Source organism: Nothobranchius furzeri, chromosome 18 (genome assembly GCF_043380555.1).
Source record: "Nothobranchius furzeri strain GRZ-AD chromosome 18, NfurGRZ-RIMD1, whole genome shotgun sequence".
Taxonomy (NCBI): domain Eukaryota; kingdom Metazoa; phylum Chordata; class Actinopteri; order Cyprinodontiformes; family Nothobranchiidae; genus Nothobranchius; species Nothobranchius furzeri.
Genome location: NC_091758.1, coordinates 22,087,650 through 22,114,580, shown reverse-complemented (window position 1 = coordinate 22,114,580; position 26,931 = coordinate 22,087,650). Strand labels below are relative to the sequence as shown.

The 26,931-nt window shown below is 41.6% G+C and overlaps 47 non-coding genes across 47 annotated transcripts; all 47 read left to right on the top strand.

Annotated features, from left to right (window-relative positions):
- The first annotated feature begins 687 nt into the window (after window positions 1-687).
- On the top strand, window positions 688-760 carry trnam-cau (transfer RNA methionine (anticodon CAU)). Its single transcript has one exon. It is a non-coding gene; the product is annotated as a tRNA-Met (tRNA).
- An 817-nt stretch (window positions 761-1,577) lies between these two features.
- trnam-cau (transfer RNA methionine (anticodon CAU)) lies at window positions 1,578-1,650 on the top strand. Its single transcript has one exon. It is a non-coding gene; the product is annotated as a tRNA-Met (tRNA).
- An 818-nt stretch (window positions 1,651-2,468) lies between these two features.
- Window positions 2,469-2,541, top strand: trnam-cau (transfer RNA methionine (anticodon CAU)). The gene has a single exon. It is a non-coding gene; the product is annotated as a tRNA-Met (tRNA).
- Window positions 2,542-3,359: 818 nt separating this feature from the next.
- On the top strand, window positions 3,360-3,432 carry trnam-cau (transfer RNA methionine (anticodon CAU)). Its single transcript has one exon. It is a non-coding gene; the product is annotated as a tRNA-Met (tRNA).
- Window positions 3,433-5,141: 1,709 nt separating this feature from the next.
- Window positions 5,142-5,214, top strand: trnam-cau (transfer RNA methionine (anticodon CAU)). Its single transcript has one exon. It is a non-coding gene; the product is annotated as a tRNA-Met (tRNA).
- A 374-nt stretch (window positions 5,215-5,588) lies between these two features.
- Window positions 5,589-5,661, top strand: trnar-acg (transfer RNA arginine (anticodon ACG)). Its single transcript has one exon. It is a non-coding gene; the product is annotated as a tRNA-Arg (tRNA).
- A 371-nt stretch (window positions 5,662-6,032) lies between these two features.
- trnam-cau (transfer RNA methionine (anticodon CAU)) lies at window positions 6,033-6,105 on the top strand. The gene has a single exon. It is a non-coding gene; the product is annotated as a tRNA-Met (tRNA).
- Window positions 6,106-6,479: 374 nt separating this feature from the next.
- trnar-acg (transfer RNA arginine (anticodon ACG)) lies at window positions 6,480-6,552 on the top strand. Its single transcript has one exon. It is a non-coding gene; the product is annotated as a tRNA-Arg (tRNA).
- A 371-nt stretch (window positions 6,553-6,923) lies between these two features.
- Window positions 6,924-6,996, top strand: trnam-cau (transfer RNA methionine (anticodon CAU)). The gene has a single exon. It is a non-coding gene; the product is annotated as a tRNA-Met (tRNA).
- A 373-nt stretch (window positions 6,997-7,369) lies between these two features.
- trnar-acg (transfer RNA arginine (anticodon ACG)) lies at window positions 7,370-7,442 on the top strand. The gene has a single exon. It is a non-coding gene; the product is annotated as a tRNA-Arg (tRNA).
- Window positions 7,443-7,813: 371 nt separating this feature from the next.
- Window positions 7,814-7,886, top strand: trnam-cau (transfer RNA methionine (anticodon CAU)). The gene has a single exon. It is a non-coding gene; the product is annotated as a tRNA-Met (tRNA).
- Window positions 7,887-8,260: 374 nt separating this feature from the next.
- trnar-acg (transfer RNA arginine (anticodon ACG)) lies at window positions 8,261-8,333 on the top strand. The gene has a single exon. It is a non-coding gene; the product is annotated as a tRNA-Arg (tRNA).
- Window positions 8,334-8,704: 371 nt separating this feature from the next.
- Window positions 8,705-8,777, top strand: trnam-cau (transfer RNA methionine (anticodon CAU)). The gene has a single exon. It is a non-coding gene; the product is annotated as a tRNA-Met (tRNA).
- Window positions 8,778-9,595: 818 nt separating this feature from the next.
- trnam-cau (transfer RNA methionine (anticodon CAU)) lies at window positions 9,596-9,668 on the top strand. Its single transcript has one exon. It is a non-coding gene; the product is annotated as a tRNA-Met (tRNA).
- An 818-nt stretch (window positions 9,669-10,486) lies between these two features.
- Window positions 10,487-10,559, top strand: trnam-cau (transfer RNA methionine (anticodon CAU)). The gene has a single exon. It is a non-coding gene; the product is annotated as a tRNA-Met (tRNA).
- Window positions 10,560-10,933: 374 nt separating this feature from the next.
- On the top strand, window positions 10,934-11,006 carry trnar-acg (transfer RNA arginine (anticodon ACG)). Its single transcript has one exon. It is a non-coding gene; the product is annotated as a tRNA-Arg (tRNA).
- A 371-nt stretch (window positions 11,007-11,377) lies between these two features.
- Window positions 11,378-11,450, top strand: trnam-cau (transfer RNA methionine (anticodon CAU)). Its single transcript has one exon. It is a non-coding gene; the product is annotated as a tRNA-Met (tRNA).
- A 374-nt stretch (window positions 11,451-11,824) lies between these two features.
- Window positions 11,825-11,897, top strand: trnar-acg (transfer RNA arginine (anticodon ACG)). The gene has a single exon. It is a non-coding gene; the product is annotated as a tRNA-Arg (tRNA).
- A 371-nt stretch (window positions 11,898-12,268) lies between these two features.
- trnam-cau (transfer RNA methionine (anticodon CAU)) lies at window positions 12,269-12,341 on the top strand. Its single transcript has one exon. It is a non-coding gene; the product is annotated as a tRNA-Met (tRNA).
- A 374-nt stretch (window positions 12,342-12,715) lies between these two features.
- trnar-acg (transfer RNA arginine (anticodon ACG)) lies at window positions 12,716-12,788 on the top strand. Its single transcript has one exon. It is a non-coding gene; the product is annotated as a tRNA-Arg (tRNA).
- A 371-nt stretch (window positions 12,789-13,159) lies between these two features.
- On the top strand, window positions 13,160-13,232 carry trnam-cau (transfer RNA methionine (anticodon CAU)). The gene has a single exon. It is a non-coding gene; the product is annotated as a tRNA-Met (tRNA).
- Window positions 13,233-13,606: 374 nt separating this feature from the next.
- trnar-acg (transfer RNA arginine (anticodon ACG)) lies at window positions 13,607-13,679 on the top strand. The gene has a single exon. It is a non-coding gene; the product is annotated as a tRNA-Arg (tRNA).
- Window positions 13,680-14,050: 371 nt separating this feature from the next.
- trnam-cau (transfer RNA methionine (anticodon CAU)) lies at window positions 14,051-14,123 on the top strand. Its single transcript has one exon. It is a non-coding gene; the product is annotated as a tRNA-Met (tRNA).
- Window positions 14,124-14,497: 374 nt separating this feature from the next.
- Window positions 14,498-14,570, top strand: trnah-aug (transfer RNA histidin (anticodon AUG)). Its single transcript has one exon. It is a non-coding gene; the product is annotated as a tRNA-His (tRNA).
- Window positions 14,571-14,941: 371 nt separating this feature from the next.
- On the top strand, window positions 14,942-15,014 carry trnam-cau (transfer RNA methionine (anticodon CAU)). The gene has a single exon. It is a non-coding gene; the product is annotated as a tRNA-Met (tRNA).
- Window positions 15,015-15,388: 374 nt separating this feature from the next.
- Window positions 15,389-15,461, top strand: trnar-acg (transfer RNA arginine (anticodon ACG)). The gene has a single exon. It is a non-coding gene; the product is annotated as a tRNA-Arg (tRNA).
- Window positions 15,462-15,832: 371 nt separating this feature from the next.
- trnam-cau (transfer RNA methionine (anticodon CAU)) lies at window positions 15,833-15,905 on the top strand. Its single transcript has one exon. It is a non-coding gene; the product is annotated as a tRNA-Met (tRNA).
- Window positions 15,906-16,279: 374 nt separating this feature from the next.
- On the top strand, window positions 16,280-16,352 carry trnar-acg (transfer RNA arginine (anticodon ACG)). Its single transcript has one exon. It is a non-coding gene; the product is annotated as a tRNA-Arg (tRNA).
- Window positions 16,353-16,723: 371 nt separating this feature from the next.
- On the top strand, window positions 16,724-16,796 carry trnam-cau (transfer RNA methionine (anticodon CAU)). Its single transcript has one exon. It is a non-coding gene; the product is annotated as a tRNA-Met (tRNA).
- Window positions 16,797-17,170: 374 nt separating this feature from the next.
- trnar-acg (transfer RNA arginine (anticodon ACG)) lies at window positions 17,171-17,243 on the top strand. The gene has a single exon. It is a non-coding gene; the product is annotated as a tRNA-Arg (tRNA).
- A 371-nt stretch (window positions 17,244-17,614) lies between these two features.
- Window positions 17,615-17,687, top strand: trnam-cau (transfer RNA methionine (anticodon CAU)). Its single transcript has one exon. It is a non-coding gene; the product is annotated as a tRNA-Met (tRNA).
- Window positions 17,688-18,061: 374 nt separating this feature from the next.
- Window positions 18,062-18,134, top strand: trnar-acg (transfer RNA arginine (anticodon ACG)). Its single transcript has one exon. It is a non-coding gene; the product is annotated as a tRNA-Arg (tRNA).
- Window positions 18,135-18,952: 818 nt separating this feature from the next.
- trnar-acg (transfer RNA arginine (anticodon ACG)) lies at window positions 18,953-19,025 on the top strand. The gene has a single exon. It is a non-coding gene; the product is annotated as a tRNA-Arg (tRNA).
- Window positions 19,026-19,396: 371 nt separating this feature from the next.
- Window positions 19,397-19,469, top strand: trnam-cau (transfer RNA methionine (anticodon CAU)). Its single transcript has one exon. It is a non-coding gene; the product is annotated as a tRNA-Met (tRNA).
- A 374-nt stretch (window positions 19,470-19,843) lies between these two features.
- trnar-acg (transfer RNA arginine (anticodon ACG)) lies at window positions 19,844-19,916 on the top strand. Its single transcript has one exon. It is a non-coding gene; the product is annotated as a tRNA-Arg (tRNA).
- A 371-nt stretch (window positions 19,917-20,287) lies between these two features.
- On the top strand, window positions 20,288-20,360 carry trnam-cau (transfer RNA methionine (anticodon CAU)). Its single transcript has one exon. It is a non-coding gene; the product is annotated as a tRNA-Met (tRNA).
- An 812-nt stretch (window positions 20,361-21,172) lies between these two features.
- On the top strand, window positions 21,173-21,245 carry trnam-cau (transfer RNA methionine (anticodon CAU)). The gene has a single exon. It is a non-coding gene; the product is annotated as a tRNA-Met (tRNA).
- A 374-nt stretch (window positions 21,246-21,619) lies between these two features.
- On the top strand, window positions 21,620-21,692 carry trnar-acg (transfer RNA arginine (anticodon ACG)). Its single transcript has one exon. It is a non-coding gene; the product is annotated as a tRNA-Arg (tRNA).
- Window positions 21,693-22,057: 365 nt separating this feature from the next.
- trnam-cau (transfer RNA methionine (anticodon CAU)) lies at window positions 22,058-22,130 on the top strand. The gene has a single exon. It is a non-coding gene; the product is annotated as a tRNA-Met (tRNA).
- A 374-nt stretch (window positions 22,131-22,504) lies between these two features.
- On the top strand, window positions 22,505-22,577 carry trnar-acg (transfer RNA arginine (anticodon ACG)). Its single transcript has one exon. It is a non-coding gene; the product is annotated as a tRNA-Arg (tRNA).
- Window positions 22,578-22,948: 371 nt separating this feature from the next.
- On the top strand, window positions 22,949-23,021 carry trnam-cau (transfer RNA methionine (anticodon CAU)). Its single transcript has one exon. It is a non-coding gene; the product is annotated as a tRNA-Met (tRNA).
- Window positions 23,022-23,395: 374 nt separating this feature from the next.
- trnah-aug (transfer RNA histidin (anticodon AUG)) lies at window positions 23,396-23,468 on the top strand. Its single transcript has one exon. It is a non-coding gene; the product is annotated as a tRNA-Arg (tRNA).
- A 371-nt stretch (window positions 23,469-23,839) lies between these two features.
- trnam-cau (transfer RNA methionine (anticodon CAU)) lies at window positions 23,840-23,912 on the top strand. The gene has a single exon. It is a non-coding gene; the product is annotated as a tRNA-Met (tRNA).
- A 1,265-nt stretch (window positions 23,913-25,177) lies between these two features.
- trnar-acg (transfer RNA arginine (anticodon ACG)) lies at window positions 25,178-25,250 on the top strand. The gene has a single exon. It is a non-coding gene; the product is annotated as a tRNA-Arg (tRNA).
- A 371-nt stretch (window positions 25,251-25,621) lies between these two features.
- On the top strand, window positions 25,622-25,694 carry trnam-cau (transfer RNA methionine (anticodon CAU)). Its single transcript has one exon. It is a non-coding gene; the product is annotated as a tRNA-Met (tRNA).
- A 374-nt stretch (window positions 25,695-26,068) lies between these two features.
- On the top strand, window positions 26,069-26,141 carry trnar-acg (transfer RNA arginine (anticodon ACG)). Its single transcript has one exon. It is a non-coding gene; the product is annotated as a tRNA-Arg (tRNA).
- A 371-nt stretch (window positions 26,142-26,512) lies between these two features.
- trnam-cau (transfer RNA methionine (anticodon CAU)) lies at window positions 26,513-26,585 on the top strand. Its single transcript has one exon. It is a non-coding gene; the product is annotated as a tRNA-Met (tRNA).
- The last annotated feature ends 346 nt before the right edge of the window (window positions 26,586-26,931 follow it).

The following is a 26,931-nucleotide window of genomic DNA, read 5'->3' as shown; positions in this document are numbered from 1 at the left end:
GATCACAAAATCAAATAGCACAAGTCTTTACTCACTACAGAGACCATGGCTCATGATCCAGATAACTGTCAAACATAGTGCTTGTTTCAAATTAAACACATACCAAGTCTTGTGACTTATGGGACATCTTTTTGTGATAAATGGCCAAAGCTTCTCACTCTATGTTCCAATCATTTCCATTTTCAACCAAACTATCATGATTCTGGAGACTGTGCATTATGGTCTCATTTGATTGCTCACATAGGGACAGTGGCGCAATGGATAACGCGTCTGACTACGGATCAGAAGATTCTAGGCTCAACTCCTGGCTGGCTCGATGTAACCTATATTGACTCCGTCTTACCATAGGTGGTTCAATTCAAGCCTGACATTGAATCGTAACTTCAAACCATTGTTGTGGTCTTGACTGGAAGCCACTTTTGTTTTTGTTCATGGAAATCCTTCATTCTTTCAATTTTCAAAAGAATTACTCTTTTGTTTTTGACTGTCTAGAAAAATGCAAATGAAAGCCAAATACAAAGCTGAAAGATTGCATCGTAGCCTAGAGACATTGGGTCGGGATGTGTTTCACTGACTTTTGGAAATAACCAGTAACGTGATCACAAGAAGCCCACCCAGGCACATTGAACGATGCATAATATTTTGTTGTTCTGGGACGTAAAACGTTGCACCAGCAGGTCTATCCTGGCCTCGTTGGCGCAGTAGGTAGCGCTTCAGTCTCATAATCTGAAGGTCGTGAGTTCGACCCTCACACGGGGCACTTCTTTTGACACTATGCTGACGTCCAGTGAGGTTATTGTAGCTTGTTATTTGTGGGTGGTAGCCTCTGACAGTTATGACCTATACAACCTCCCCTTAATTTTACTTCATGTTGCTTTTAACTTTAAAATTGATCACAAAATCAAATAGCACAAGTCTTTACTCACTACAGAGACCATGGCTCATGATCCAGATAACTGTCAAACATAGTGCTTGTTTCAAATTAAACACATACCAAGTCTTGCGACTTATGGGACATCTTTTTGTGATGAATGGCCAAAGCTTCTCACTCTATGTTCCCATCATTTCCATTTTCAGCCAAACTATCATGATTCTGGAGATTGTGCATTATGGTCTCAATTGATTGCTCACATAGGGCTAGTGGCGCAATGGATAACGTGTCTGACTACGGATCAGATGATTCTAGGGTTAACTCCTGGCTGGCTCGATGTAACCTATGGTGACTCTGTCTTACCATGGCTGGTTCAATGCAAGCCTGACATTGCATTGTATCTTAAACCATTGTTGTGGTCTTGACTGGAAGCCGCTTTTGTTTTTTTTCTTGGAAATCCTTCATTCTTTCAATTTTGAAAAGAATTACTCTTTTGTTTTTGACTGTCTAGAAAAATGCAAATGAAAGCCAAATACAAAGCTGAAAGATTGCATCGTAGCCTAGAGACATTGGGTCGGGATGTGTTTCACTGACTTTTGGAAATAACCAGTAACGTGATCACAAGAAGCCCACCCAGGCACACTGAACGATGCATAATATTTTGTTATTCTGGGACGTAAAACGTTGCACCAGCAGGTCTATCCTGGCCTCGTTGGCGCAGTAGGTAGCGCGTCAGTCTCATAATCTGAAGGTCGTGAGTTCGACCCTCACACGGGACAGTTCTTTTGACACTATGCTGACGTCCAGTGAGGTTATTTTAGGTTGTTATTTGTGGGTGGTAGCCTCTGACAGTTATGACCTATACAAGCCCCCCTTATTTTTACTTCATGTTGCATTTAACTTTAAAATTGATCACAAAATCAAATAGCACAAGTCTTTACTCACTACAGAGACCATGGCTCATGATCCAGATAACTGTCAAACATAGTGCTTGTTTCAAATTAAACACATACCAAGTCTTGTGACTTATGGGACATCTTTTTGTGATAAATGGCCAAAGCTTCTCACTCTATGTTCCCATCATTTCCATTTTCAACCAAACTATCATGATTCTGGAGACTGTGCATTATGGTCACAATTGATTGCTCACATAGGGCCAGTGGCGCAATGGATAATGCGTCTGATTACGGATCAGAAGATTCTAGGTTCAACTCCTGGCTGGCTCGATGTAACCTATATTGACTCCGTCTTACCATAGCTGGTTCAATTCAAGCCTGACATTGAATGGTAACTTCAAACCATTGTTGTGGTCTTGACTGGAAGCCGCTTTTGTTTTTGTTCATGGAAATGCTTCATTCTTTCAATTTTAAAAAGAATTACTCTTTTGTTTTTGACTGTCTAGAAAAATGCAAATGAAAGCCAAATACAAAGCTGAAAGATTGCATCGTAGCCTAGAGGCATTGGGTCGGGATGTGTTTCACTGACTTTTGGAAATAACCAGTAACGTGATCACAAGAAGCCCACCCAGGCACATTGAACGATGCATAATATTTTGTTGTTCTGGGACGTAAAACGTTGCACCAGCAGGTCTATCCTGGCCTCGTTGGTGCAGTAGGTAGCGCGTCAGTCTCATATTCTGAAGGTCGTGAGTTCGACCCTCACACGGGGCACTTCTTTTGACACTATGCTGACGTCCAGTGAGGTTATTGTAGCTTGTTATTTGTGGGTGGTAGCCTCTGACAGTTATGACCTATACAACCTCCCCTTAATTTTACTTCATGTTGCTTTTAACTTTAAAATTGATCACAAAATCAAATAGCACAAGTCTTTACTCACTACAGAGACCATGGCTCATGATCCAGATAACTGTCAAACATAGTGCTTGTTTCAAATTAAACACATACCAAGTCTTGCGACTTATGGGACATCTTTTTGTGATGAATGGCCAAAGCTTCTCACTCTATGTTCCCATCATTTCCATTTTCAGCCAAACTATCATGATTCTGGAGATTGTGCATTATGGTCTCAATTGATTGCTCACATAGGGCCAGTGGCGCAATGGATAACGTGTCTGACTACGGATCAGAAGATTCTAGGGTTAACTCCTGGCTGGCTCGATGTAACCTATGGTGACTCTGTCCTACCATGGCTGGTTCAATGCAAGCCTGACATTGCATTGTATCTTCAAACCATTGTTGTGGTCTTGACTGGAAGCCGCTTTTGTTTTTTTTCTTGGAAATCCTTCATTCTTTCAATTTTGAAAAGAATTACTCTTTTGTTTTTGACTGTCTAGAAAAATGCAAATGAAAGCCAAATACAAAGCTGAAAGATTGCATCGTAGCCTAGAGACATTGGGTCGGGATGTGTTTCACTGACTTTTGGAAATAACCAGTAACGTGATCACAAGAAGCCCACCCAGGAACATTGAACGATGCATAATATTTTGTTGTTCTGGGACGTAAAACGTTGCACCAGCAGGTCTATCCTGGCCTCGTTGGCGCAGTAGGTAGCGCGTCAGTCTCATAATCTGAAGGTCGTGAGTTCGACCCTCACACGGGGCACTTATTTTGACACTATGCTGACGTCCAGTGAGGTTATTGTAGCTTGTTATTTGTGGGTGGTAGCCTCTGACAGTTATGACCTATACAAGCTCCCCTTAGTTTTACTTCATGTTGCTTTTAACTTTAAAATTGATCACAAAATCAAATAGCACAAGTCTTTACTCACTACAGAGACCATGGCTCATGATCCAGATAACTGTCAAACATAGTGCTTGTTTCAAATTAAACAAATACCAAGTCTTGTGACTTATGGGACATCTTTTTGTGATAAATGGCCAAAGCTTCTCACTCTATGTTCCCATCATTTCCATTTTCAACCAAACTATCATGATTCTGGAGACTGTGCATTATGGTCTCAATTGATTGCTCACATAGGGCCAGTGGCGCAATGGATAATGCGTCTGACTACGGATCAGAAGATTCTAGGTTCAACACCTGGCTGGCTCGATGTAACCTATATTGACTCCGTCTTACCATAGGTGGTTCAATTCAAGCCTGACATTGAATCGTAACTTCAAACCATTGTTGTGGTCTTGACTGGAAGCAGCTTTTGTTTTTGTTCATGGAAATCCTTCATTCTTTCAATTTTCAAAAGAATTACTCTTTTGTTTTTGACTGTCTAGAAAAATGCAAATGAAAGCCAAATACAAAGCTGAAAGATTGCATCGTAGCCTAGAGACATTGGGTCGGGATGTGTTTCACTGACTTTTGGAAATAACCAGTAACGTGATCACAAGAAGCCCACCCAGGCACATTGAACGATGCATAATATTTTGTTGTTCTGGGACGTAAAACGTTGCACTAGCAGGTCTATCCTGGCCTCGTTGGCGCAGTAGGTAGCGCGTCAGTCTCATAATCTGAAGGTCGTGAGTTCGGCCCACACACGGGGCACTACTTTTGACACTATGCTGACGTCCAGTGAGGTTATTGTAGCTTGTTATTTGTGGGTGGTAGCCTCTGACAGTTATGACCTATACAACCTCCCCTTAATTTTACTTCATGTTGCTTTTAACTTTAAAATTGATCACAAAATCAAATAGCACAAGTCTTTACTCACTACAGAGACCATGGCTCATGATCCAGATAACTGTCAAACATAGTGCTTGTTTCAAATTAAACACATACCAAGTCTTGCGACTTATGGGACATCTTTTTGTGATGAATGGCCAAAGCTTCTCACTCTATGTTCCCATCATTTCCATTTTCAGCCAAACTATCATGATTCTGGAGATTGTGCATTATGGTCTCAATTAATTGCTCACATAGGGCCAGTGGTGCAATGGATAACGTGTCTGACTACGGATCAGAAGATTCTAGGGTTAACTCCTGGCTGGCTCGATGTAACCTATGGTGACTCTGTCTTACCATGGCTGGTTCAATGCAAGCCTGACATTGCATTGTATCTTCAAACCATTGTTGTGGTCTTGATTGGAAGCCACTTTTGTTTTTGTTCATGGAAATCCTTCATTCTTTCAATTTTCAAAAGAATTACTCTTTTGTTTTTGACTGTCTAGAAAAATGCAAATGAAAGCCAAATACAAAGCTGAAAGATTGCATCGTAGCCTAGAGACATTGGGTCGGGATGTGTTTCACTGACTTTTGGAAATAACCAGTAACGTGATCACAAGAAGCCCACCCAGGCACATTGAACGATGCATAATATTTTGTTGTTCTGGGACGTAAAACGTTGCACCAGCAGGTCTATCCTGGCCTCGTTGGCGCAGTAGGTAGCGCGTCAGTCTCATAATCTGAAGGTCGTGAGTTCGACCCTCACACGGGGCACTTCTTTTGACACTATGCTGACGTCCAGTGAGGTTATTGTAGCTTGTTATTTGTGGGTGGTAGCCTCTGACAGTTATGACCTATACAACCTCCCCTTAATTTTACTTCATGTTGCTTTTAACTTTAAAATTGATCACAAAATCAAATAGCACAAGTCTTTACTCACTACAGAGACCATGGCTCATGATCCAGATAACTGTCAAACATAGTGCTTGTTTCAAATTAAACACATACCAAGTCTTGCGACTTATGGGACATCTTTTTGTGATGAATGGCTAAAGCTTCTCACTCTATGTTCCCATCATTTCCATTTTCAACCAAACTATCATGATTCTGGAGACTGTGCATTATGGTCTCAATTGATTGCTCACATAGGGCCAGTGGCGCAATGGATAATGCGTCTGACTACGGATCAGAAGATTCTAGGTTCAACTCCTGGCTGGCTCGATGTAACCTATATTGACTCCGTCTTACCAAAGCTGGTTCAATTCAAGCCTGACATTGCATTGTAACTTCAAACCATTGTTGTGGTCTTGACTGGAAGCCGCTTTTGTTTTTGTTCATGGAAATCCTTCATTCTTTCAATTTTCAAAAGACTTACTCTTTTGTTTTTGACTGTCTAGAAAAATGCAAATGAAAGCCAAATACAAAGCTGAAAGATTGCATCGTAGCCTAGAGGCATTGGGTCGGGATGTGTTTCACTGACTTTTGGAAATAACCAGTAACGTGATCACAAGAAGCCCACCCAGGCATATTGAACAATGCATAATATTTTGTTGTTCTGGGACGTAAAACGTTGCACCAGCAGGTCTATCCTGGCCTCGTTGGCGCAGTAGGTAGCGCGTCAGTCTCATAATCTGAAGGTCGTGAGTTCGACCCTCATACGGGGCACTTCTTTTGACACTATGCTGACGTCCAGTGAGGTTATTGTAGCTTGTTATTTGTGGGTGGTAGCCTCTGACAGTTATGACCTATACAAGCTCCCCTTATTTTTACTTCATGTTGCTTTTAACTTTAAAATTGATCACAAAATCAAATAGCACAAGTCTTTACTCACTACAGAGACCATGGCTCATGATCCAGATAACTGTCAAACATAGTGCTTGTTTCAAATTAAACACATACCAAGTCTTGTGACTTATGGGACATCTTTTTGTGATAAATGGCCAAAGCTTCTCACTCTATGTTCCCATCATTTCCATTTTCAACCAAACTATCATGATTCTGGAGACTTTGCATTATGGTCTCAATTGATTGCTCACATAGGGCCAGTGGCGCAATGGATAACGCGTCTGACTACGGATCAGAAGATTCTAGGTTCAACTCCTGGCTGGCTCGATGTAACCTATGGTGATTTTGTCTTACCATGGCTGGTTCAATGCAAGCCTGACATTGCATTGTATCTTCAAACCATTGTTGTGGTCTTGACTGGAAGCCGCTTTTGTTTTTGTTCATGGAAATCCTTCATTCTTTCAATTTTTAAAAGAATTACTCTTTTGTTTTTGACTGTCTAGAAAAATGCAAATGAAAGCCAAATACAAAGCTGAAAGATTGCATCGTAGCCTAGAGGCATTGGGTCGGGATGTGTTTCACTGACTTTTGGAAATAACCAGTAACGTGATCACAAGAAGCCCACCCAGGCACATTGAACGATGCATAATATTTTGTTGTTCTGGGACGTAAAACGTTGCACCAGCAGGTCTATCCCGGCCTCGTTGGCGCAGTAGGTAGCGCGTCAGTCTCATAATCTGAAGGTCGTGAGTTCGACCCTCACACGGGGTACTTCTTTAACACTATGCTGACGTCCAGTGAGGTTATTGTAGCTTGTTATTTGTGGGTGGTAGCCTCTGACAGTTATGACCTATACAAGCTCCCCTTAGTTTTACTTCATGTTGCTTTTAACTTTAAAATTGATCACAAAATCAAATAGCACAAGTCTTTACTCACTACAGAGACCATGGCTCATGATCCAGATAACTGTCAAACATAGTGCTTGTTTCAAATTAAACACATACCAAGTCTTGTGACTTATGGGACATCTTTTTGTGATAAATGGCCAAAGCTTCTCACTCTATGTTCCCATCATTTCCATTTTCAGCCAAACTATCATGATTCTGGAGATTGTGCATTATGGTCTCAATTCATTGCTCACATAGGGCCAGTGGCGCAATGGATAACGCGTCTGACTACGGATCAGAAGATTCTAGGTTCAACTCCTGGCTGGCTCGATGTAACCTATTGTGACTCTGTCTTTCCATGGCTGGTTCAATGCAAGCCTGACATTGCATTGTATCTTCAAACCATTGTTGTGGTCTTGACTGGAAGCCGCTTCTGTTTTTGTTCATGGAAATCCTTCATTCTTTCAATTTTTAAAAGAATTACTCTTTTGTTTTTGACTGTCTAGAAAAATGCAAATGAAAGCCAAATACAAAGCTGAAAGATTGCATCGTAGCCTAGAGGCATTGGGTCGGGATGTGTTTCACTGACTTTTGGAAATAACCAGTAACGTGATCACAAGAAGCCCACCCAGGCACATTGAACAATGCATAATATTTTGTTGTTCTGGGACGTAAAACGTTGCACCAGCAGGTCTATCCCGGCCTCGTTGGCGCAGTAGGTAGCGCGTCAGTCTCATAATCTGAAGGTCGTGAGTTCGACCCTCACACGGGGCACTTCTTTTGACACTATGCTGACGTCCAGTGAGGTTATTGTAGCTTGTTATTTGTGGGTGGTAGCCTCTGACAGTTATGACCTATACAAGCTCCCCTTAGTTTTACTTCATGTTGCTTTTAACTTTAAAATTGATTACAAAATCAAATAGCACAAGTCTTTACTCACTACAGAGACCATGGCTCATGATCCAGATAACTGTCAAACATAGTGCTTGTTTCAAATTAAACACATACCAAGTCTTGTGACTTATGGGACATCTTTTTGTGATAAATGGCCAAAGCTTCTCACTCTATGTTCCCATCATTTCCATTTTCAACCAAACTATCATGATTCTGGAGACTTTGCATTATGGTCTCAATTGATTGCTCACATAGGGCCAGTGGCGCAATGGATAACGCGTCTGACTACGGATCAGAAGATTCTAGGTTCAACTCCTGGCTGGCTCGATGTAACCTATGGTGATTTTGTCTTACCATGGCTGGTTCAATGCAAGCCTGACATTGCATTGTATCTTCAAACCATTGTTGTGGTCTTGACTGGAAGCCGCTTTTGTTTTTGTTCATGGAAATCCTTCATTCTTTCAATTTTTAAAATAATTACTCTTTTGTTTTTGACTGTCTAGAAAAATGCAAATGAAAGCCAAATACAAAGCTGAAAGATTGCATCGTAGCCTAGAGGCATTGGGTCGGGATGTGTTTCACTGACTTTTGGAAATAACCAGTAACGTGATCACAAGAAGCCCACCCAGGCACATTGAACGATGCATAATATTTTGTTGTTCTGGGACGTAAAACGTTGCACCAGCAGGTCTATCCTGGCCTTGTTGGCGCAGTAGGTAGCGCGTCAGTCTCATAATCTGAAGGTCGTGAGTTCGACCCTCACACGGGGCACTTCTTTTGACACTATGCTGACGTCCAGTGAGGTTATTGTAGCTTGTTATTTGTGGGTGGTAGCCTCTGACAGTTATGACCTATACAAGCTCCCCTTAGTTTTACTTCATGTTGCTTTTAACTTTAAAATTGATCACAAAATCAAATAGCACAAGTCTTTACTCACTACAGAGACCATGGCTCATGATCCAGATAACTGTCAAACATAGTGCTTGTTTCAAATTAAACACATACCAAGTCTTGTGACTTATGGGACATCTTTTTGTGATAAATGGCCAAAGCTTCTCACTCTATGTTCCAATCATTTCCATTTTCAACCAAACTATCATGATTCTGGAGACTGTGCATTATGGTCTCAATTGATTCCTCACATAGGGACAGTGGCGCAATGGATAACGCGTCTGACTACGGATCAGAAGATTCTAGGTTCAACTCCTGGCTGGCTCGATGTAACCTATATTGACTCCGTCTTACCATAGGTGGTTCAATTCAAGCCTGACATTGAATCGTAACTTCAAACCATTGTTGTGGTCTTGACTGGAAGCCACTTTTGTTTTTGTTCATGGAAATCCTTCATTCTTTCAATTTTCAAAAGAATTACTCTTTTGTTTTTGACTGTCTAGAAAAATGCAAATGAAAGCCAAATACAAAGCTGAAAGATTGCATCGTAGCCTAGAGACATTGGGTCGGGATGTGTTTCACTGACTTTTGGAAATAACCAGTAACGTGATCACAAGAAGCCCACCCAGGCACATTGAACGATGCATAATATTTTGTTGTTCTGGGACGTAAAACGTTGCACCAGCAGGTCTATCCTGGCCTCGTTGGCGCAGTAGGTAGCGCGTCAGTCTCATAATCTGAAGGTCGTGAGTTCGACCCTCACACGGGGCACTTCTTTTGACACTATGCTGACGTCCAGTGAGGTTATTGTAGCTTGTTATTTGTGGGTGGTAGCCTCTGACAGTTATGACCTATACAAGCTCCCCTTAATTTTACTTCATGTTGCTTTTAACTTTAAAATTGATCACAAAATCAAATAGCACAAGTCTTTACTCACTACAGAGACCATGGCTCATGATCCAGATAACTGTCAAACATAGTGCTTGTTTCAAATTAAACACATACCAAGTCTTGCGACTTATGGGACATCTTTTTGTGATGAATGGCCAAAGCTTCTCACTCTATGTTCCCATCATTTCCATTTTCAGCCAAACTATCATGATTCTGGAGATTGTGCATTATGGTCTCAATTGATTGCTCACATAGGGCCAGTGGCGCAATGGATAACGTGTCTGACTACGGATCAGAAGATTCTAGGGTTAACTCCTGGCTGGCTCGATGTAACCTATGGTGACTCTGTCTTACCATGGCTGGTTCAATGCAAGCCTGACATTGCATTGTATCTTCAAACCATTGTTGTGGTCTTGACTGGAAGCCGCTTTTGTTTTTTTTCTTGGAAATCCTTCATTCTTTCACTTTTGAAAAGAATTACTCTTTTGTTTTTGACTGTCTAGAAAAATGCAAATGAAAGCCAAATACAAAGCTGAAAGATTGCATCGTAGCCTAGAGACATTGGGTCGGGATGTGTTTCACTGACTTTTGGAAATAACCAGTAACGTGATCACAAGAAGCCCACCCAGGTACACTGAACGATGCATAATATTTTGTTATTCTGGGACGTAAAACGTTGCACCAGCAGGTCTATCCTGGCCTCGTTGGCGCAGTAGGTAGCGCGTCAGTCTCATAATCTGAAGGTCGTGAGTTCGACCCTCACACGGGACAGTTCTTTTGACACTATGCTGACGTCCAGTGAGGTTATTTTAGGTTGTTATTTGTGGGTGGTAGCCTCTGACAGTTATGACCTATACAAGCTCCCCTTAGTGTTACTTCATGTTGCTTTTAACTTTAAAATTGATCACAAAACCAAATAGCACAAGTCTTTACTCACTACAGAGACCATGGCTCATGATCCAGATAACTGTCAAACATAGTGCTTGTTTCAAATTAAACACATACCAAGTCTTGCGACTTATGGGACATCTTTTTGTGATAAATGGCCAAAGCTTCTCACTCTATGTTCCCATCATTTCCATTTTCAGCCAAACTATCATGATTCTGGAGATTGTGCATTATGGTCTCAATTGATTGCTCACATAGGGCCAGTGGCGCAATGGATAACGCGTCTGACTACGGATCAGAAGATTCTAGGTTCAACTCCTGGCTGGCTCGATGTAACCTATGGTGACTCTGTCTTACCATGGCTGGTTCAATGCAAGCCTGACATTGCATTGTATCTTCAAACCATTGTTGTGGTCTTGACTGGAAGCCGCTTTTGTTTTTGTTCATGGAAATCCTTCATTCTTTCAATTTTTAAAATAATTACTCTTTTGTTTTTGACTGTCTAGAAAAATGCAAATGAAAGCCAAATACAAAGCTGAAAGATTGCATCGTAGCCTAGAGGCATTGGGTCGGGATGTGTTTCACTGACTTTTGGAAATAACCAGTAACGTGATCACAAGAAGCCCACCCAGGCACATTGAACAATGCATAATATTTTGTTGTTCTGGGACGTAAAACGTTGCACCAGCAGGTCTATCCCGGCCTCGTTGGCGCAGTAGGTAGCGCGTCAGTCTCATAATCTGAAGGTCGTGAGTTCAACCCTCACACGGGGCACTTCTTTTGACACTATGCTGACGTCCAGTGAGGTTATTGTAGCTTGTTATTTGTGGGTGGTAGCCTCTGACAGTTATGACCTATACAAGCTCCCCTTAGTTTTACTTCATGTTGCTTTTAACTTTAAAATTGATCACAAAATCAAATAGCACAAGTCTTTACTCACTACAGAGACCATGGCTCATGATCCAGATAACTGTCAAACATAGTGCTTGTTTCAAATTAAACACATACCAAGTCTTGTGACTTATGGGACATCTTTTTGTGATAAATGGCCAAAGCTTCTCACTCTATGTTCCCATCATTTCCATTTTCAACCAAACTATCATGATTCTGGAGACTGTGCATTATGGTCTCAATTGATTGCTCACATAGGGCCAGTGGCGCAATGGATAACGCGTCTGACTACGGATCAGAAGATTCTAGGTTCAACTCCTGGCTGGCTCGATGTAACCTATGGTGACTCTGTCTTACCATGGCTGGTTCAATGCAAGCCTGACATTGCATTGTATCTTCAAACCATTGTTGTGGTCTTGACTGGAAGCCGCTTTTGTTTTTGTTCATGGAAATCCTTCATTCTTTCAATTTTTAAAATAATTACTCTTTTGTTTTTGACTGTCTAGAAAAATGCAAATGAAAGCCAAATACAAAGCTGAAAGATTGCATCGTAGCCTAGAGGCATTGGGTCGGGATGTGTTTCACTGGCTTTTGGAAATAACCAGTAACGTGATCACAAGAAGCCCACCCAGGCACATTGAACAATGCATAATATTTTGTTGTTCTGGGACGTAAAACGTTGCACCAGCAGGTCTATCCTGGCCTCGTTGGCGCAGTAGGTAGCGCGTCAGTCTCATAATCTGAAGGTCGTGAGTTCGACCCTCATACGGGGCACTTCTTTTGACACTATGCTGACGTCCAGTGAGGTTATTGTAGCTTGTTATTTGTGGGTGGTAGCCTCTGACAGTTATGACCTATACAAGCTCCCCTTATTTTTACTTCATGTTGCTTTTAACTTTAAAATTGATCACAAAATCAAATAGCACAAGTCTTTACTCACTACAGAGACCATGGCTCATGATCCAGATAACTGTCAAACATAGTGCTTGTTTCAAATTAAACACATACCAAGTCTTGTGACTTATGGGACATCTTTTTGTGATAAATGGCCAAAGCTTCTCACTCTATGTTCCCATCATTTCCATTTTCAACCAAACTATCATGATTCTGGAGACTTTGCATTATGGTCTCAATTGATTGCTCACATAGGGCCAGTGGCGCAATGGATAACGCGTCTGACTACGGATCAGAAGATTCTAGGTTCAACTCCTGGCTGGCTCGATGTAACCTATGGTGATTTTGTCTTACCATGGCTGGTTCAATGCAAGCCTGACATTGCATTGTATCTTCAAACCATTGTTGTGGTCTTGACTGGAAGCCGCTTTTGTTTTTGTTCATGGAAATCCTTCATTCTTTCAATTTTTAAAATAATTACTCTTTTGTTTTTGACTGTCTAGAAAAATGCAAATGAAAGCCAAATACAAAGCTGAAAGATTGCATCGTAGCCTAGAGGCATTGGGTCGGGATGTGTTTCACTGACTTTTGGAAATAACCAGTAACGTGATCACAAGAAGCCCACCCAGGCACATTGAACGATGCATAATATTTTGTTGTTCTGGGACGTAAAACGTTGCACCAGCAGGTCTATCCCGGCCTCGTTGGCGCAGTAGGTAGCGCGTCAGTCTCATAATCTGAAGGTCGTGAGTTCGACCCTCACACGGGGCACTTCTTTTGACACTATGCTGACGTCCAGTGAGGTTATTGTAGCTTGTTATTTGTGGGTGGTAGCCTCTGACAGTTATGACCTATACAAGCTCCCCTTAGTTTTACTTCATGTTGCTTTTAACTTTAAAATTGATCACAAAATCAAATAGCACAAGTCTTTACTCACTACAGAGACCATGGCTCATGATCCAGATAACTGTCAAACATAGTGCTTGTTTCAAATTAAACACATACCAAGTCTTGTGACTTATGGGACATCTTTTTGTGATAAATGGCCAAAGCTTCTCACTCTATGTTCCCATCATTTCCATTTTCAACCAAACTATCATGATTCTGGAGACTGTGCATTATGGTCTCAATTGATTGCTCACATAGGGCCAGTGGCGCAATGGATAACGCGTCTGACTACGGATCAGAAGATTCTAGGTTCAACTCCTGGCTGGCTCGATGTTACCTATGGTGACTCTGTCTTACCATGGCTGGTTCAATGCAAGCCTGACATTGCATTGTATCTTCAAACCATTGTTGTGGTCTTGACTGGAAGCCGCTTTTGTTTTTGTTCATGGAAATCCTTCATTCTTTCAATTTTTAAAATAATTACTCTTTTGTTTTTGACTGTCTAGAAAAATGCAAATGAAAGCCAAATACAAAGCTGAAAGATTGCATCGTAGCCTAGAGGCATTGGGTCGGGATGTGTTTCACTGACTTTTGGAAATAACCAGTAACGTGATCACAAGAAGCCCACCCAGGCATATTGAACAATGCATAATATTTTGTTGTTCTGGGACGTAAAACGTTGCACCAGCAGGTCTATCCTGGCCTCGTTGGCGCAGTAGGTAGCGCGTCAGTCTCATAATCTGAAGGTCGTGAGTTCGACCCTCATACGGGGCACTTCTTTTGACACTATGCTGACGTCCAGTGAGGTTATTGTAGCTTGTTATTTGTGGGTGGTAGCCTCTGACAGTTATGACCTATACAAGTTCCCCTTAGTGTTACTTCATGTTGCTTTTAACTTTAAAATTGATCACAAAACCAAATAGCACAAGTCTTTACTCACTACAGAGACCATGGCTCATGATCCAGATAACTGTCAAACATAGTGCTTGTTTCAAATTAAACACATACCAAGTCTTGCGACTTATGGGACATCTTTTTGTGATAAATGGCCAAAGCTTCTCACTCTATGTTCCCATCATTTCCATTTTCAGCCAAACTATCATGATTCTGGAGATTGTGCATTATGGTCTCAATTCATTGCTCACATAGGGCCAGTGGCGCAATGGATAACGCGTCTGACTATGGATCAGAAGATTCTAGGTTCAACTCCTGGCTGGCTCGATGTAACCAATGGTGACTCTGTCTTACCATGGCTGGTTCAATGCAAGCCTGACATTGCATTGTATCTTCAAACCATTGTTGTGGTCTTGACTGGAAGCCGCTTTTGTTTTTGTTCATGGAAATCCTTCATTCTTTCAATTTTTAAAAGAATTACTCTTTTGTTTTTGACTGTCTAGAAAAATGCAAATGAAAGCCAAATACAAAGCTGAAAGATTGCATCGTAGCCTAGAGGCATTGAGTCGGGATGTGTTTCACTGACTTTTGGAAATAACCAGTAACGTGATCACAAGAAGCCCACCCAGGCACATTGAACAATGCATAATATTTTGTTGTTCTGGGACGTAAAACGTTGCACCAGCAGGTCTATCCCGGCCTCGTTGGCGCAGTAGGTAGCGCGTCAGTCTCATAATCTGAAGGTCGTGAGTTCGACCCTCACACGGGGCACTTCTTTTGACACTATGCTGACGTCCAGTGAGGTTATTGTAGCTTGTTATTTGTGGGTGGTAGCCTCTGACAGTTATGACCTATACAAGCTCCCCTTAGTTTTACTTCATGTTGCTTTTAACTTTAAAATTGATCACAAAATCAAATAGCACAAGTCTTTACTCACTACAGAGACCATGGCTCATGATCCAGATAACTGTCAAACATAGTGCTTGTTTCAAATTAAACACATACCAAGTCTTGTGACTTATGGGACATCTTTTTGTGATAAATGGCCAAAGCTTCTCACTCTATGTTCCCATCATTTCCATTTTCAACCAAACTATCATGATTCTGGAGACTGTGCATTATGGTCTCAATTGATTGCTCACATAGGGCCAGTGGCGCAATGGATAACGCGTCTGACTACGGATCAGAAGATTCTAGGTTCAACTCCTGGCTGGCTCGATGTAACCTATGGTGACTCTGTCTTACCATGGCTGGTTCAATGCAAGCCTGACATTGCATTGTATCTTCAAACCATTGTTGTGGTCTTGACTGGAAGCCGCTTTTGTTTTTGTTCATGGAAATCCTTCATTCTTTCAATTTTTAAAATAATTACTCTTTTGTTTTTGACTGTCTAGAAAAATGCAAATGAAAGCCAAATACAAAGCTGAAAGATTGCATCGTAGCCTAGAGGCATTGGGTCGGGATGTGTTTCACTGACTTTTGGAAATAACCAGTAACGTGATCACAAGAAGCCCACCCAGGCATATTGAACAATGCATAATATTTTGTTGTTCTGGGACGTAAAACGTTGCACCAGCAGGTCTATCCTGGCCTCGTTGGCGCAGTAGGTAGCGCGTCAGTCTCATAATCTGAAGGTCGTGAGTTCGACCCTCATACGGGGCACTTCTTTTGACACTATGCTGACGTCCAGTGAGGTTATTGTAGCTTGTTATTTGTGGGTGGTAGCCTCTGACAGTTATGACCTATACAAGCTCCCCTTAGTGTTACTTCATGTTGCTTTTAACTTTAAAATTGATCACAAAACCAAATAGCACAAGTCTTTACTCACTACAGAGACCATGGCTCATGATCCAGATAACTGTCAAACATAGTGCTTGTTTCAAATTAAACACATACCAAGTCTTGCGACTTATGGGACATCTTTTTGTGATAAATGGCCAAAGCTTCTCACTCTATGTTCCCATCATTTCCATTTTCAACCAAACTATCATGATTCTGGAGACTGTGCATTATGGTCTCAATTGATTGCTCACATAGGGCCAGTGGCGCAATGGATAACGCGTCTGACTACGGATCAGAAGATTCTAGGTTCAACTCCTGGCTGGCTCGATGTAACCTATGGTGACTCTGTCTTACCATGGCTGGTTCAATGCAAGCCTGACATTGCATTGTATCTTCAAACCATTGTTGTGGTCTTGACTGGAAGCCGCTTTTGTTTTTGTTCATGGAAATCCTTCATTCTTTCAATTTTTAAAATAATTACTCTTTTGTTTTTGACTGTCTAGAAAAATGCAAATGAAAGCCAAATACAAAGCTGAAAGATTGCATCGTAGCCTAGAGGCATTGGGTCGGGATGTGTTTCACTGACTTTTGGAAATAACCAGTAACGTGATCACAAGAAGCCCACCCAGGCATATTGAACAATGCATAATATTTTGTTGTTCTGGGACGTAAAACGTTGCACCAGCAGGTCTATCCCGGCCTCGTTGGCGCAGTAGGTAGCGCGTCAGTCTCATAATCTGAAGGTCGTGAGTTCGACCCTCACACGGGGCACTTCTTTTGACACTATGCTGACGTCCAGTGAGGTTATTGTAGCTTGTTATTTGTGGGTGGTAGCCTCTGACAGTTATGACCTATACAAGCTCCCCTTAGTTTTACTTCATGTTGCTTTTAACTTTAAAATTGATCACAAAATCAAATAGCACAAGTCTTTACTCACTACAGAGACCATGGCTCATGATCCAGATAACTGTCAAACATAGTGCTTGTTTCAAATTAAACACATACCAAGTCTTGTGACTTATGGGACATCTTTTTGTGATAAATGGCCAAAGCTTCTCACTCTATGTTCCCATCATTTCCATTTTCAACCAAACTATCATGATTCTGGAGACTGTGCATTATGGTCTCAATTGATTGCTCACATAGGGCCAGTGGCGCAATGGATAACGCGTCTGACTACGGATCAGAAGATTCTAGGTTCAACTCCTGGCTGGCTCGATGTAACCTATGGTGACTCTGTCTTACCATGGCTGGTTCAGTGCAAGCCTGACATTGCATTGTATCTTCAAACCATTGTTGTGGTCTTGACTGGAAGCCGCTTTTGTTTTTGTTCATGGAAATCCTTCATTCTTTCAATTTTTAAAATAATTACTCTTTTGTTTTTGACTGTCTAGAAAAATGCAAATGAAAGCCAAATACAAAGCTGAAAGATTGCATCGTAGCCTAGAGGCATTGGGTCGGGATGTGTTTCACTGACTTTTGGAAATAACCAGTAACGTGATCACAAGAAGCCCACCCAGGCACATTGAACAATGCATAATATTTTGTTGTTCTGGGACGTAAAACGTTGCACCAGCAGGTCTATCCCGGCCTCGTTGGCGCAGTAGGTAGCGCGTCAGTCTCATAATCTGAAGGTCGTGAGTTCGACCCTCACACGGGGCACTTCTTTTGACACTATGCTGACGTCCAGTGAGGTTATTGTAGCTTGTTATTTGTGGGTGGTAGCCTCTGACAGTTATGACCTATACAAGCTCCCCTTAGTTTTACTTCATGTTGCTTTTAACTTTAAAATTGATCACAAAACCAAATAGCACAAGTCTTTACTCACTACAGAGACCATGGCTCATGATCCAGATAACTGTCAAACATAGTGCTTGTTTCAAATTAAACACATACCAAGTCTTGCGACTTATGGGACATCTTTTTGTGATAAATGGCCAAAGCTTCTCACTCTATGTTCCCATCATTTCCATTTTCAACCAAACTATCATGATTCTGGAGACTGTGCATTATGGTCTCAATTGATTGCTCACATAGGGCCAGTGGCGCAATGGATAACGCGTCTGACTACGGATCAGAAGATTCTAGGTTCAACTCCTGGCTGGCTCGATGTAACCTATGGTGACTCTGTCTTACCATGGCTGGTTCAATGCAAGCCTGACATTGCATTGTATCTTCAAACCATTGTTGTGGTCTTGACTGGAAGCCGCTTTTGTTTTTGTTCATGGAAATCCTTCATTCTTTCAATTTTTAAAATAATTACTCTTTTGTTTTTGACTGTCTAGAAAAATGCAAATGAAAGCCAAATACAAAGCTGAAAGATTGCATCGTAGCCTAGAGGCATTGGGTCGGGATGTGTTTCACTGACTTTTGGAAATAACCAGTAACGTGATCACAAGAAGCCCACCCAGGCATATTGAACAATGCATAATATTTTGTTGTTCTGGGACGTAAAACGTTGCACCAGCAGGTCTATCCTGGCCTCGTTGGCGCAGTAGGTAGCGCGTCAGTCTCATAATCTGAAGGTCGTGAGTTCGACCCTCATACAGGGCACTTCTTTTGACACTATGCTGACGTCCAGTGAGGTTATTGTAGCTTGTTATTTGTGGGTGGTAGCCTCTGACAGTTATGACCTATACAAGCTCCCCTTAGTGTTACTTCATGTTGCTTTTAACTTTAAAATTGATCACAAAACCAAATAGCACAAGTCTTTACTCACTACAGAGACCATGGCTCATGATCCAGATAACTGTCAAACATAGTGCTTGTTTCAAATTAAACACATACCAAGTCTTGCGACTTATGGGACATCTTTTTGTGATAAATGGCCAAAGCTTCTCACTCTATGTTCCCATCATTTCCATTTTCAGCCAAACTATCATGATTCTGGAGATTGTGCATTATGGTCTCAATTCATTGCTCACATAGGGCCAGTGGTGCAATGGATAACGCGTCTGACTACGGATCAGAAGATTCTAGGTTCAACTCCTGGCTGGCTCGATGTAACCAATGGTGACTCTGTCTTACCATGGCTGGTTCAATGCAAGCCTGACATTGCATTGTATCTTCAAACCATTGTTGTGGTCTTGACTGGAAGCCGCTTTTGTTTTTGTTCATGGAAATCCTTCATTCTTTCAATTTTTAAAATAATTACTCTTTTGTTTTTGACTGTCTAGAAAAATGCAAATGAAAGCCAAATACAAAGCTGAAAGATTGCATCGTAGCCTAGAGGCATTGGGTCGGGATGTGTTTCACTGACTTTTGGAAATAACCAGTAACGTGATCACAAGAAGCCCACCCAGGCACATTGAACAATGCATAATATTTTGTTGTTCTGGGACGTAAAACGTTGCACCAGCAGGTCTATCCCGGCCTCGTTGGCGCAGTAGGTAGCGCGTCAGTCTCATAATCTGAAGGTCGTGAGTTCGACCCTCACACGGGGCACTTCTTTTGACACTATGCTGACGTCCAGTGAGGTTATTGTAGCTTGTTATTTGTGGGTGGTAGCCTCTGACAGTTATGACCTATACAAGCTCCCCTTAGTTTTACTTCATGTTGCTTTTAACTTTAAAATTGATCACAAAATCAAATAGCACAAGTCTTTACTCACTACAGAGACCATGGCTCATGATCCAGATAACTGTCAAACATAGTGCTTGTTTCAAATTAAACACATACCAAGTCTTGTGACTTATGGGACATCTTTTTGTGATAAATGGCCAAAGCTTCTCACTCTATGTTCCCATCATTTCCATTTTCAACCAAACTATCATGATTCTGGAGACTGTGCATTATGGTCTCAATTGATTGCTCACATAGGGCCAGTGGCGCAATGGATAACGCATCTGACTACGGATCAGAAGATTCTAGGTTCAACTCCTGGCTGGCTCGATGTAACCTATGGTGACTCTGTCTTACCATGGCTGGTTCAATGCAAGCCTGACATTGCATTGTATCTTCAAACCATTGTTGTGGTCTTGACTGGAAGCCGCTTTTGTTTTTGTTCATGGAAATCCTTCATTCTTTCAATTTTTAAAATAATTACTCTTTTGTTTTTGACTGTCTAGAAAAATGCAAATGAAAGCCAAATACAAAGCTGAAAGATTGCATCGTAGCCTAGAGGCATTGGGTCGGGATGTGTTTCACTGACTTTTGGAAATAACCAGTAACGTGATCACAAGAAGCCCACCCAGGCACATTGAACAATGCATAATATTTTGTTGTTCTGGGACGTAAAACGTTGCACCAGCAGGTCTATCCCGGCCTCGTTGGCGCAGTAGGTAGCGCGTCAGTCTCATAATCTGAAGGTCGTGAGTTCGACCCTCACACGGGGCACTTCTTTTGACACTATGCTGACGTCCAGTGAGGTTATTGTAGCTTGTTATTTGTGGGTGGTAGCCTCTGACAGTTATGACCTATACAAGCTCCCCTTAGTTTTACTTCATGTTGCTTTTAACTTTAAAATTGATCACAAAATCAAATAGCACAAGTCTTTACTCACTACAGAGACCATGGCTCATGATCCAGATAACTGTCAAACATAGTGCTTGTTTCAAATTAAACACATACCAAGTCTTGTGACTTATGGGACATCTTTTTGTGATAAATGGCCAAAGCTTCTCACTCTATGTTCCCATCATTTCCATTTTCAACCAAACTATCATGATTCTGGAGACTGTGCATTATGGTCTCAATTGATTGCTCACATAGGGCCAGTGGCGCAATGGATAACGCGTCTGACAACGGATCAGAAGATTCTAGGTTCAACTCCTGGCTGGCTCGATGTAACCTATGGTGACTCTGTCTTACCATGGCTGGTTCAATGCAAGCCTGACATTGCATTGTATCTTCAAACCATTGTTGTGGTCTTGACTGGAAGCCGTTTTTGTTCATGGAAATCCTTCATTCTTTCAATTTTTAAAAGAATTACTCTTTTGTTTTTGACTGTCTAGAAAAATGCAAATGAAAGCCAAATACAAAGCTGAAAGATTGCATCGTAGCCTAGAGGCATTGGGTCGGGATGTGTTTCACTGACTTTTGGAAATAACCAGTAACGTGATCACAAGAAGCCCACCCAGGCACATTGAACAATGCATAATATTTTGTTGTTCTGGGACGTAAAACGTTGCACCAGCAGGTCTATCCCGGCCTCGTTGGCGCAGTAGGTAGCGCGTCAGTCTCATAATCTGAAGGTCGTGAGTTCGACCCTCACACGGGGCACTTCTTTTGACACTATGCTGACGTCCAGTGAGGTTATTGTAGCTTGTTATTTGTGGGTGGTAGCCTCTGACAGTTATGACCTATACAAGCTCCCCTTAGTTTTACTTCATGTTGCTTTTAACTTTAAAATTGATCACAAAATCAAATAGCACAAGTCTTTACTCACTACAGAGACCATGGCTCATGATCCAGATAACTGTCAAACATAGTGCTTGTTTCAAATTAAACACATACCAAGTCTTGTGACTTATGGGACATCTTTTTGTGATAAATGGCCAAAGCTTCTCACTCTATGTTCCCATCATTTCCATTTTCAACCAAACTATCATGATTCTGGAGACTGTGCATTATGGTCTCAATTGATTGCTCACATAGGGCCAGTGGCGCAATGGATAACGCGTCTGACTACGGATCAGAAGATGCTAGGTTCAACTCCTGGCTGGCTCGATGTAACCTATGGTGACTCTGTCTTACCATGGCTGGTTCAATGCAAGCCTGACATTGCATTGTATCTTCAAACCATTGTTGTGGTCTTGACTGGAAGCCGTTTTTGTTCATGGAAATCCTTCATTCTTTCAATTTTTAAAAGAATTACTCTTTTGTTTTTGACTGTCTAGAAAAATGCAAATGAAAGCCAAATACAAAGCTGAAAGATTGCATCGTAGCCTAGAGGCATTGGGTCGGGATGTGTTTCACTGACTTTTGGAAATAACCAGTAACGTGATCACAAGAAGCCCACCCAGGCACATTGAACAATGCATAATATTTTGTTGTTCTGGGACGTAAAACGTTGCACCAGCAGGTCTATCCCGGCCTCGTTGGCGCAGTAGGTAGCGCGTCAGTCTCATAATCTGAAGGTCGTGAGTTCGACCCTCACACGGGGCACTTCTTTTGACACTATGCTGACGTCCAGTGAGGTTATTGTAGCTTGTTATTTGTGGGTGGTAGCCTCTGACAGTTATGACCTATACAAGCTCCCCTTAGTTTTACTTCATGTTGCTTTTAACTTTAAAATTGATCACAAAATCAAATAGCACAAGTCTTTACTCACTACAGAGACCATGGCTCATGATCCAGATAACTGTCAAACATAGTGCTTGTTTCAAATTAAACACATACCAAGTCTTGTGACTTATGGGACATCTTTTTGTGATAAATGGCCAAAGCTTCTCACTCTATGTTCCCATCATTTCCATTTTCAACCAAACTATCATGATTCTGGAGACTGTGCATTATGGTCTCAATTGATTGCTCACATAGGGCCAGTGGCGCAATGGATAACGCGTCTGACTACGGATCAGAAGATTCTAGGTTCAACTCCTGGCTGGCTCGATGTAACCTATGGTGACTCTGTCTTACCATGGCTGGTTCAATGCAAGCCTGACATTGCATTGTATCTTCAAACCATTGTTGTGGTCTTGACTGGAAGCCGCTTTTGTTTTTGTTCATGGAAATCCTTCATTCTTTCAATTTTTAAAATAATTACTCTTTTGTTTTTGACTGTCTAGAAAAATGCAAATGAAAGCCAAATACAAAGCTGAAAGATTGCATCGTAGCCTAGAGGCATTGGGTCGGGATGTGTTTCACTGACTTTTGGAAATAACCAGTAACGTGATCACAAGAAGCCCACCCAGGCATATTGAACAATGCATAATATTTTGTTGTTCTGGGACGTAAAACGTTGCACCAGCAGGTCTATCCTGGCCTCGTTGGCGCAGTAGGTAGCGCGTCAGTCTCATAATCTGAAGGTCGTGAGTTCGACCCTCATACGGGGCACTTCTTTTGACACTATGCTGACGTCCAGTGAGGTTATTGTAGCTTGTTATTTGTGGGTGGTAGCCTCTGACAGTTATGACCTATACAAGCTCCCCTTAGTGTTACTTCATGTTGCTTTTAACTTTAAAATTGATCACAAAACCAAATAGCACAAGTCTTTACTCACTACAGAGACCATGGCTCATGATCCAGATAACTGTCAAACATAGTGCTTGTTTCAAATTAAACACATACCAAGTCTTGCGACTTATGGGACATCTTTTTGTGATAAATGGCCAAAGCTTCTCACTCTATGTTCCCATCATTTCCATTTTCAGCCAAACTATCATGATTCTGGAGATTGTGCATTATGGTCTCAATTGATTGCTCACATAGGGCCAGTGGCGCAATGGATAACGCGTCTGACTACGGATCAGAAGATTCTAGGTTCAACTCCTGGCTGGCTCGATGTAACCTATGGTGACTCTGTCTTACCATGGCTGGTTCAATGCAAGCCTGACATTGCATTGTATCTTCAAACCATTGTTGTGGTCTTGACTGGAAGCCACTTTTGTTTTTGTTCATGGAAATCCTTCATTCTTTCAATTTTTAAAAGAATTACTCTTTTGTTTTTGACTGTCTAGAAAAATGCAAATGAAAGCCAAATACAAAGCTGAAAGATTGCATCGTAGCCTAGAGGCATTGGGTCGGGATGTGTTTCACTGACTTTTGGAAATAACCAGTAACGTGATCACAAGAAGCCCACCCAGGCACATTGAACAATGCATAATATTTTGTTGTTCTGGGACGTAAAACGTTGCACCAGCAGGTCTATCCCGGCCTCGTTGGCGCAGTAGGTAGCGCGTCAGTCTCATAATCTGAAGGTCGTGAGTTCGACCCTCACACGGGGCACTTCTTTTGACACTATGCTGACGTCCAGTGAGGTTATTGTAGCTTGTTATTTGTGGGTGGTAGCCTCTGACAGTTATGACCTATACAAGCTCCCCTTAGTTTTACTTCATGTTGCTTTTAACTTTAAAATTGATCACAAAATCAAATAGCACAAGTCTTTACTCACTACAGAGACCATGGCTCATGATCCAGATAACTGTCAAACATAGTGCTTGTTTCAAATTAAACACATACCAAGTCTTGTGACTTATGGGACATCTTTTTGTGATAAATGGCCAAAGCTTCTCACTCTATGTTCCCATCATTTCCATTTTCAACCAAACTATCATGATTCTGGAGACTGTGCATTATGGTCTCAATTGATTGCTCACAATGGGCCAGTGCCGCAATGGATAACGCGTCTGACTACGGATCAGAAGATTCTAGGTTCAACTCCTGGCTGGCTCGATGTAACCTATATTGACTCCGTCTTACCATTGTTGGTTCAATTCAAGCCTGACATTGAATCGTAACTTCAAACCATTGTTGTGGTCTTGACTGGAAGCCGCTTTTGTTTTTGTTCATGGAAATGCTTCATTCTTTCAATTTTCAAAAGAATTACTCTTTTGTTTTTGACTGTCTAGAAAAATGCAAATGAAAGCCAAATACAAAGCTGAAAGATTGCATCGTAGCCTAGAGACATTGGGTCGGGATGTGTTTCACTGACTTTTGGAAATAACCAGTAACGTGATCACAAGAAGCCCACCCAGGCACATTGAACGATGCATAATATTTTGTTGTTCTGGGACGTAAAACGTTGCACCAGCAGGTCTATCCTGGCCTCGTTGGCGCAGTAGGTAGCGCGTCAGTCTCATAATCTGAAGGTCGTGAGTTCGACCCTCATACAGGGCACTTCTTTTGACACTATGCTGACGTCCAGTGAGGTTATTGTAGCTTGTTATTTGTGGGTGGTAGCCTCTGACAGTTATGACCTATACAAGCTCCCCTTAGTGTTACTTCATGTTGCTTTTAACTTTAAAATTGATCACAAAACCAAATAGCACAAGTCTTTACTCACTACAGAGACCATGGCTCATGATCCAGATAACTGTCAAACATAGTGCTTGTTTCAAATTAAACACATACCAAGTCTTGCGACTTATGGGACATCTTTTTGTGATAAATGGCCAAAGCTTCTCACTCTATGTTCCCATCATTTCCATTTTCAGCCAAACTATCATGATTCTGGAGATTGTGCATTATGGTCTCAATTCATTGCTCACATAGGGCCAGTGGCGCAATGGATAACGCGTCTGACTACGGATCAGAAGATTCTAGGTTCAACTCCTGGCTGGCTCGATGTAACCAATGGTGACTCTGTCTTACCATGGCTGGTTCAATGCAAGCCTGACATTGCATTGTATCTTCAAACCATTGTTGTGGTCTTGACTGGAAGCCGCTTTTGTTTTTGTTCATGGAAATCCTTCATTCTTTCAATTTTTAAAATAATTACTCTTTTGTTTTTGACTGTCTAGAAAAATGCAAATGAAAGCCAAATACAAAGCTGAAAGATTGCATCGTAGCCTAGAGGCATTGGGTCGGGATGTGTTTCACTGACTTTTGGAAATAACCAGTAACGTGATCACAAGAAGCCCACCCAGGCACATTGAACAATGCATAATATTTTGTTGTTCTGGGACGTAAAACGTTGCACCAGCAGGTCTATCCCGGCCTCGTTGGCGCAGTAGGTAGCGCGTCAGTCTCATAATCTGAAGGTCGTGAGTTCGACCCTCACACGGGGCACTTCTTTTGACACTATGCTGACGTCCAGTGAGGTTATTGTAGCTTGTTATTTGTGGGTGGTAGCCTCTGACAGTTATGACCTATACAAGCTCCCCTTAGTTTTACTTCATGTTGCTTTTAACTTTAAAATTGATCACAAAATCAAATAGCACAAGTCTTTACTCACTACAGAGACCATGGCTCATGATCCAGATAACTGTCAAACATAGTGCTTGTTTCAAATTAAACACATACCAAGTCTTGTGACTTATGGGACATCTTTTTGTGATAAATGGCCAAAGCTTCTCACTCTATGTTCCCATCATTTCCATTTTCAACCAAACTATCATGATTCTGGAGACTGTGCATTATGGTCTCAATTGATTGCTCACATAGGGCCAGTGGCGCAATGGATAACGCGTCTGACTACGGATCAGAAGATTCTAGGTTCAACTCCTGGCTGGCTCGATGTAACCTATGGTGACTCTGTCTTACCATGGCTGGTTCAATGCAAGCCTGACATTGCATTGTATCTTCAAACCATTGTTGTGGTCTTGACTGGAAGCCGCTTTTGTTTTTGTTCATGGAAATCCTTCATTCTTTCAATTTTTAAAATAATTACTCTTTTGTTTTTGACTGTCTAGAAAAATGCAAATGAAAGCCAAATACAAAGCTGAAAGATTGCATCGTAGCCTAGAGGCATTGGGTCGGGATGTGTTTCACTGACTTTTGGAAATAACCAGTAACGTGATCACAAGAAGCCCACCCAGGCACATTGAACAATGCATAATATTTTGTTGTTCTGGGACGTAAAACGTTGCACCAGCAGGTCTATCCCGGCCTCGTTGGCGCAGTAGGTAGCGCGTCAGTCTCATAATCTGAAGGTCGTGAGTTCGACCCTCACACGGGGCACTTCTTTTGACACTATGCTGACGTCCAGTGAGGTTATTGTAGCTTGTTATTTGTGGGTGGTAGCCTCTGACAGTTATGACCTATACAAGCTCCCCTTAGTTTTACTTCATGTTGCTTTTAACTTTAAAATTGATCACAAAATCAAATAGCACAAGTCTTTACTCACTACAGAGACCATGGCTCATGATCCAGATAACTGTCAAACATAGTGCTTGTTTCAAATTAAACACATACCAAGTCTTGTGACTTATGGGACATCTTTTTGTGATAAATGGCCAAAGCTTCTCACTCTATGTTCCCATCATTTCCATTTTCAACCAAACTATCATGATTCTGGAGACTGTGC